Raw genomic sequence first — 9640 nt, 5'->3', positions numbered from 1 at the left:
TCACTAAAGCCCATTCAATTAAAAATTTAATGGTTAAGTTTAATAAACTAAATGCAATTCAACATGAGAAAATTCGGACAATAACAAAAAAAAGGTTGGTTTGAAGAAAATAATCAAGGAAAAACATATTTTGGAAAATGACCAAAGGATCCGCAGAGCACCCTCTGCGGATCCATTAAATGCTCTGCAGATCCTTAAAGCTCTGCGGAATCTATGTATTTTGATTTTTTTAATATAGTTTTTCATTTTTTTCGTTTTTTTTGCGTTCAATTTCGTTTATTAATATTTTTTTAATACACTAATACCTTATGTGATTATGTAAATAATTTAGCAAATAAATGTGAAAAATAATGAACTTATGTTTAATATCAGTCCACAGAACTGTTTGGGAATTCATAGAAATGTTATCAGTGGATCAGTGTACACCTCTGCGGATCTGTGTACATCTGTACGGATTAGTGTATAAATTGTCATACCGGTTAAATATTGTATCAACTCACCCCGGTATTGAAAAATATAGAAATGGCCTCCAGTGCACCAACTTCTACGAATACAACATCGTCGTCCGATACTCCACGTCCATGGACGACAAGAGAGGTGATGGTTATAATACGATGTTGGTTGAACATTTTGAAGGTGTAACAACAATGGTCACCCCTGATTACCTTGGAGGTGATGAATGGACCCGTATAACAGGTATGTTCAACCTCTCATTTGGACAAGGAGAATAAGCGGGTACAAATAGATATTCTTAGTAAGTGGATGGAGATAAAGAACGAAATCACATGGTTCAATCGATGGTATCATCATCTTAAAAATAGTAGTAATTATTATTACTCAAACGTGGAAGCTCTTGTAGAAATGATTTTAGATCATTACATTTTCGAGCATGAGGGAAAAGACTTTGAGTATGTGGACGCTTGGAATCTAGTTAAGAACTACCAATATTTCATGTAGAAGGGTTTTTTATGTGAAATATTTTATGTAATATGTTTGCTACTGATGTATGTTTTCCATGTATTTGCACTGTTTTGTATTTTATGTTCTATGGAATAAAGTAGAAGTTAACTCAACTGGTTTCGTAAATAACCTAATACAAACAAAATACATTTAAATAACGTAATACAAACCGGTGCATATAAATAACTAAACAAACAAACAATACAAATTAAAAATACGGGAGATCTTTTAAGAGATTCCAAGGGCCTTCAAACTCGAATTCTAACCCGTCACTAATGGATATGTATTCCACTTTCGCCGCGGCTAGGATGACTTCCTCATCTTCATTCGGGCGTGCATCATCAATTTTGGTATAAAGATTGTTGAAAACCAAGACTTCTGTTTTTAATTCTTACCATTTTGCTGTGATGTCAACGGCGTTGAGGTAGTTTTCTGGGGCAGTTTGAGGACCAGTGTTGAAGGCATAAGTTAAACGGGTCCAATAAATTGGATCATTCACCCTGGTGGTCTCGTGGATATTAATATATGCACGAGTTAGACGGAGGTTATCCTCAGCGCTCCATGGTATGAAAACCATTATGGCAGAAAATATAAGGGTTAATTTTTCAAAAAGGCTGTGTGTTTAATAACTTCTATAGTTGAATCATATATGTTCACGTTCCATGTAAGGGTTAATTTTATATTACTTATTCCGCAGAGTTGTTTGGTAATCCACCGAGTTGTTTGTCAGTCCTTTTTCTTATTTAATTACGCGTTTAAAAAGTTTGTGTGTTTAATAACTTCTATAACTGATCTGCAGAGGTGTACACTGATCCGTAGAGGTGTACACTGATCCGCAAAGGTGTGCACTGGTCCGCATAAAACAGTTCTTATGTGGACCTCATGCATTTCTTTCTTACCCCCTTCGATTCTTTAACACAATGTCTATGAGCTCGTCCAATGCAAGAAACCGCCTCCAAGTTGCTCGTGTGTTTGTTAAAGACAATGTTAACAACTGTGATTGCGATGTTCCAGCTAAGGAACGAACATGTTGGAAACTCACTATCCCCGACATACGTTTTTGGAACTACAACAACAGCTTGGTAAGCTTCGTTTCTAAAAATACATGTACGATAATGATTGTTTAAAATACATCTTTGGTGATTATTCATTGTGTTTTGATGTTTTATTCATGTGGGTTTGATACAAACAAGACTAAGGAAATGTGATTACATTGAATGGAATGATGTTGCACTTGAAGATGGTTACTACAAAAACCTCATCTATTCCATGAAGCAACAGTTGGATTCCAAAGAGGATCTTGGTGTCATAAAAAACTTGATGACTAAGAATTTTGAGTTGGAGTTTCTCCTGAGTAAGGAGAAGAGTCTAGTGGCAAGCATGGAGAAGGGGATGTGTGATTCCAAAAAGAGCATATGTATGTACAAGTTGTTGGTAGTTGTTCTAATTGTTGGGTATCTCATCTTTGTTTTGTTTTAATAGGTGTAGTTGTATGTAAATAACACAATCAAAGTCTACTATTCCAAATAACACAATCAAAGTCTAATATTCCAAATAAAACAAGCAAAATCTACTATTCAAAATAACACAATCAAAATCTACTATTCCAAATAACACAATCAAAATCTACTATTCCAAATAATTTATGCCATCTTATTACGATAAGTAAATCTCGTATCCCTAGGTGATTCACGTGTCTCCACTGGTACACCCGATGCAAGCATTTTCATGAACATGCACACAAAAACTCCATAATCTCCTTTTTCTCCTTCTTCTACTTTTTCCTGTTGTGACACATGTTTAGCTTTAAGGAATTTCACCTCAGTAGGTTTCTATCTATTGGGAAAATGGCCCCAATATGATATATGGTCTAGTTCACTTAATATACTATCTCCCAACGATTTGAAACTACCATCACCCGCATATTTTTTTAAAGAAACCACACCATTCAGCTGAATCATATATGTTCACTTTCCACCTAAGGAGATCCAAATCAACCAAATACCAATGTAGTTGCGGTATGTTGATTGGAATTAAAACCTTCAAAAAAATGATAAGTTATTAGATATATAAATATTTTAATGTGTGTGTGTGTATATATATATATATATATATATATATATATATATATATACTTACCCGATCAATATCCTTCCAATGTGGTCCATCAACCATCCCGGCTGCTATACACCTCAAATAATGTTGTTTCTCAGGTTCCAAAGTCGTGCCTTCTGGATTAATAAGCGTCCACCTACCATTCGACAGACTTATTTCCTTGAGCAGGGACAACCAGATAACAAAATGCTGCGTGTTAGAAAAAAAAATATTTTCATTTTGAACAATTAATTATGTAACCCGTTTTGTAATATAAAATAAGGGATGTGCATTACTTCAGAGAGCAGCCATCCAGAGCCAATACCAAGTAAACTATACCAAAAATCCTAATTCATCTCAATACCTCTTAAAAGTCTATGCTCCACAAATACCGCCCCCATCTTCTTTCCCCACAATTTCCAAGATTCATCATCACAATCTGCATAATTGTCCAATAGTAATGGTCTTTTTGCTACATTATTTTACTTCTGTGGTTTTTTCCCTTTTCTATTCTTGAATGGTTCTGTCGACGGAGGAACCTACAAAATCAATATGTTAATTAATTTGGAACTATTACATACTATATAAATAGAAATTACTTAATTTTATACCTGTGTGTAAAGCTCCCTACAAAATTTCGATTTCATTTTTATCCGCCCTTTAAAAGTTGTAACTATGTTATCCTCAACTTCAACAACAGGCGGTGGCGTTTGCACATACGTCCAGCCTGACTCGTGATCCAAACCGCCAAAAAATGCTTCCCCTGCATCTACATTTTCCATATCGTTCACACCAAATTGTTTATCTTTTTCCCAATTATCTATTCTCTTCCCAAAGTGATCGATTGTGGTTTTCAATTCATTAACAACGCAAAATAACTTGTATATTTTATTGTTTTCTACATGTCCTTGGTATGTTTCCTGAAAATGAGAGGCCGAGGTGTAATCTGCTCCCTGAAACTGAGACGGGTGAGGTGATGGAGATTCCAATGGTATCAGGGGAATTGTGTAATTTTCATTCATTGAATTGAATAATAATACATGCTTAAATAGAAAAGTCAAACAACTAGGCTGAAAACTAGGAAGCGATAAGTGATAAAGATAAACAAAATAGACGATAATTACATTATCCGATACTCCCCCTCAAGATGGAGCGTGTAGGTTCTTAACGCCCATCTTGCCAAGCAGAAATTGAAGTTGATTTGTACCAAGACCTTTTGTCAACAAGTCAGCAACTTGCATTTTGCTGTCAATCTTCATTAACACGACTTCTCGAGAAGCAACCCTCTCACGAACAAAAAACAATCCATTTCAACATGTTTTGTTCGTTCATGAAACACTGGATTATTAGCTATATGACGTGCCGCCTGATTATCGCAAAACAACGTGGTTGGCGAGTCAATGACAACTTGCAAGTCTTTTAAGAGCCATCTAACCCATAAGACTTCACTTACTGTGGAGGCCATAGCTCGATATTCAGGTTCAGCGGAAGAACGCGACACAACTGATTGTTTCTTTGTTTTCCAAGAAATCGGGGCACCTCCAAGCATAAGTAAGTAACCTGTTCTAAAACGTCTCGTGTATGGGCATCCGAGCCAGTCAGAGTCGCAGAAAGCTGTCAACACTGGTTCTCCAGTTCGTGGCGTGCATGTGACTATGTCGTGGATCAGATACAAATTGACTCAACACATTAACTGCATAGGTAACATCAGGACGTGTAGCTTGGAGATAAAGAAGCCGACCTACAAGTCTGCGATATTGAGTAACATCAACTTGAGCTTCTTCTTCTCGTCGGTCTAGCTTTAAGTTTTGTTCAATGGGAAAGGAACTTGGTTTACACCCCAACATTCCACTATCTTTGAGAATGTCCAAAACATACTTTCTTTGACTCAAAACCAAACCATCGGAAGTTTTTGCCACTTCTATACCAAGGAAGTACTTTAAAGGTCCAAGGTCTTTGATACTGAAGGCTTTGTCGAGTTGCGTTTTTGTTTGTTGAATTCGGTCTAAATTGTTTCCAGTTATAATGACGTCATCCACATAAATCAGAATGGCAATGTAACTGTCGTCATGATCTTGTAAAAATAGTGAGTGATCGGCTTTAGATTGATGAAAATTTATGCTCAAAAGAAACTTAGTAAACTTGTGGTACCAATTTCGAGAGGCTTGCTTTAGCCCGTAAAGAAATTTCTGTAGACGACAGACACGAGTCTCATTTTCTTTGGAAAAACCTTGAAGAATTTTCATGTACACTTCCTCATCCAAGTCTCCATGCAGAAAAGCATTGTTGACGTCGAGTTGGTGTATGAACCAATTTTTCTTGGCAGCAACTGATAGAAGAGTGCGCATGGTAACTAGCTTTGCAACTGGTGCAAAGGTGTCATGATAGTCAACGCCTTCCAGTTGAGTGAACCCCTTTGCTACAAGTTGAGCCTTGTATCGTTCTATCTCGCCATTTGGTTTATACTTGATCTTATAAACCCATTTTGAGTCAATTGCCCGTTTGCCCTTTGGTAGGTCGGTAAGAGTCCACGTTCCATTTTTTTCAAGGGCTCGAATTTCTTGTTGCATGGCTTGTTGCCAACGTTCATCCTGAGAAGCTTGGTTAAAAGATCGTGGCTCATCATTTAAAGTGATGGCCGTTAGGTAAGCTTTATGATTTTCGGGAAAACTTTCATATGAAACAAAATTAGAGATAGGGTGTACCGTCGAGGCTTCTCGATTGGAGTCGGGCTGGTGGTGGTTGATCGAATGGGGGAGTTTGACAAGAAAGTCCTTGAATTTCTGTGGCTGTGATTTCGTTCTGGTGCTTCTGGTAACATCCGGATTCTGTGGTTCATCATTTTGTGCAGGTTGATTTGTGGGCTCTGTTGGCTCGATATCCGAACTCGTTTCTGCGCTATTGGGCTCACTCCATTGAACATCCTCATGACTATGTTCGTCTTGGAGATTGATGGAAGCATTAAGTTGTCATGAGATGACTCGTTTGTGGGAATGGATTCCAATGTTTGATTGGTTGGGTGCTTTCCATAACATGTGTCATCATGGTATTTTACTGGTTCTTCATCTTCACTGTGTTGATTGGCTTCAACATTCCTGAATGGGAAAACGTCTTCACAAAACAACACATCCCTACTAATGATGATTTTATGTGCTTTGATGTCATAAACTTTGTATCCTTTTGTTCCTTGTGGGTAACCTAAGAACACACCGGGCCTTCCTCTTTCCTCAAATTTGTCCCCCTTTGTATCGGTATTTCTGTAATAGGCTAGACAACCAAAGATTCTCATGTGACTGTATTGAGATTTTTGGTTCCAAACGATTTCGTAAGGGGTTTTATTTTTAATAACTTTGGAAGGGAGACGATTAATTATATAAGCTGCCGTTAGAACGCATTCCCCCCAAAATCTTTTTGGAAGATTGGCTTCAAAACAGATTGCTCGAGCTGTTTCAAGTAAATGTCTATGTTTTCTTTCAACGACACCGTTTTGTTGCGGTGTGTGTGGACAAGTCGTTTCTAGCAAAATTCCTTCTTCATGGTAAAACTGAAGCATAAAGTTGGAGGTGAATTCTCCACCATTATCGCATCTAATTCTTTTGATGTGTTTCTCAAATTGAACTTTCACCATTTTGTGAAAATCAACAAGGCACTTACTGGCATCACTTTTATACTTAATAAGAAAAACCCACACAGCCCTACTAAAATCGTCAACAATGGTAAGGAAGTAGTTGGCCTTAGTGTAAGATGGTACCCGATACCCGCCCCAAATATCACAATGAATCAAATCAAAAACTTCTTTGGTTTTAATAGAACTAATAGGAAAAGGTGTCCGGGCAAGTTTTGCCTTTGCACAAGAATCACAAATTTCGTTACTAAAATTGATAGAATTACTTTTAGCTAAATCGATTCTAGAGAGTTTCTCTTTTGAAGCGTGACCCAGTCTTTTGTGCCAAGTGTCTGCGATAGTCACCATAGCCTTTCTACCCTTGGTCATCCCCATTCGATACAACCCTCCATGGCGTCTACCCGCTCCAATCAAGTTCCTCGTTTGTAACCCCTGCATTACACAAAAATCAGGAAAAAACGTTACTGCACATTGGAGATCATTGCTTATGCGACTAACGGAAAGTAGATTGCAGTTAAATTTTGGAACACATAGGACTCCATTTAATTTTACTCCCCCTGAGATAGTATAGTCGCCTCTTCCTTCGACAGAGGCAGATTCACCATTCGGTATGACAACAGGAGGCTCAAAAAAAGTTCTCTTCTTATTTTCGAGCAAGTCGGGTAAATATGTTATGTGGTCGGTGCTACCTGAATCAACAATCCAATCATCTTCATTACCCCTTTTACCTGTCATATTAGCAACGTGTTCTGTTACATTGTTGCCGTTGGTGCTAGAAAAATGCTTTACGAACATTTGGTATTGCTCGTTCGTCAACTCAGATATCGGGCTCGACTTCGGCTTGATACATGCAGCTCTCGGTTTTCCCTTTTCTTTCTTTCCGGGCCACCATTCTGGGTATCCCACTAACTTGAAACACCCTTCTTTCTTGTGACCCTTCTTTTCACAGAATGTGCAAAACTCGTTTTCTCTACCTTCTTTGCTGTCTTTAGCAGCCCTTGAAGAGTTTCTTTCTTTGTTCACGTTAGAGTTGTCATCTCTCCTTTGAAAAGCCTTGAACGTAGCGGACTCGGGTTGAGCTCTTTTGTCGTTTGAAATTGATCTTTGCCTCTCGTCTTCCGCCACAAGATGATAGGCGGTACCCAAGGTGGGTGTGGGTTTGGTTGCCAGAATTTGGGTCTTGATGACATTGAAATCGGCGTCGAGACCCATGAGAAATTGATACAATCGTTCTTTTTCTTGAAACTCGTCCATCCTCTTCCCGACATCGCAAGAGCAGTTGTCGCATGAACAACGAGGAAGAGGTTGAATAGACGAATTCTCGTCCCACAACGATCGAAGGTTTGTGTAGTATATTGATACGGAAGCCCCGTCTTGTCGAGCAGCCGCAATTCTCTGCTTCAATTCGTATGCTCTGGGAGAGCTTTCTTTGCCGAATCTTTCGAGTAAATCTGCCCATATTTGCGATGCAGTGCTCACGTACTTCACGCTGTTGCGGATGTTCTTCTCCATTGCAGTGGTAAGCCACCCTTTAATCATCGCATCACATCGCATCCAAGACATGTAGTTCGGAGATCCCTTTTCTGGTTTCTTGATAGGCCCGTCAATGAACTCGATCTTGTTTTTGGCTAGAAGAAAATTTTCCATCTCTTGTGACCAGTCGGGATAATTGATGTCTGTGAGAACATCATTCACGTGGAGTTGCTTCGGGAAGTCCGAGGGATGAAGGTAATAAGGAGAATTGTGATCGATTGCTGTACCGGAATTCTCCCCTGTACCGGAACCGGTTTTGGGTTGATCTCCTGCCATTCTTCAAGGTTTGATAATGGAAAGGGATCTGGTTTGAGATTTCGAGACCTGCTCTGATACCATCTAAAATTCCAATGGTATCAGGGGAATTGTGTAATTTTCATTCATTGAATTGAATAATAATGCATGCTTAAATAGAAAAGTCAAACAACTAGGCTGAAAACTAGGAAGCGATAAGTGATAAAGATAAACAAAATAGACGATAATTACATTATCCGATAGACCGCTGCACAGAAGGACTCATTTGTTGCCGTGACGGAGACCGCTCCTTAGGAGGACTCTATTGTTGTGGTGGTGACTACACTTTGTCTAGAGTCCAATTTACATAACGCACAAAGAATGGCAAATTGATCTCAACAGGCGTTGGTTCAAAATCATGTGGGATGTTATTTTCCTGCAGAATTAATAAATTAAATTTAAGTATATAAAATTGTTGTAATTTTTAACTATATATAATTAATATAAGGAATGTATAACTTTACCACTGAAACGTCTAATATACGTAAACATTGCTCGAGAGACAATTGTGTTTTTATTCTCCATTCCCTCATTCTTGGAATTTCATTTTCTGTGTGATGTGCAAACCTCAAAGCTTCAGGAAATGTCTCCAAAATCCATACCTATTATTACGACAAAAAAATTATGCTTTGTCCAAACTTATAAGCACTTAAAAATATAAGTAATCGCACCTAAAACTAACCTTAAACAGAAACTCAAAACCTAAAACAATATACTTCATCGTCTTTGTTCACCCTCATTATCTCGTAAATATCTAGAGATTTTACCAAACCATAATCGTAATTGTGTTTCACTATACCTCCACAAATACGTACCTCATGCAAACTTGTTGTACTCATTATAATTAATATAAATCATAAAGTATTTATAAATAAATAATAAATAATGAATTTAATACATGTTCCAATTATATTGACTATCGGCTAGCTCATACACTACCGACGGAATGCACGTATTGCCCTCTCGTCCTATGAGACCCCTCAACAAAAATATCATTTGCATAACCATTACTGCATCCTCATCGCTACACGTCGAGAATGCTGGCCCTTTTACGTAGTCTTCTAAATCTTTCAATCGTAAATCTTCATCTCTCACATTAGGGAACAACCGATTCCTTAATGTTGAACTTCTACT

This window comes from Lactuca serriola, chromosome 7 (assembly GCF_051521515.1).
Source record: "Lactuca serriola cultivar US96UC23 chromosome 7, Lser_US96UC23_V15, whole genome shotgun sequence".
Classification (NCBI taxonomy): domain Eukaryota; kingdom Viridiplantae; phylum Streptophyta; class Magnoliopsida; order Asterales; family Asteraceae; genus Lactuca; species Lactuca serriola.
Note: the sequence above shows the minus strand (reverse complement) of the source record.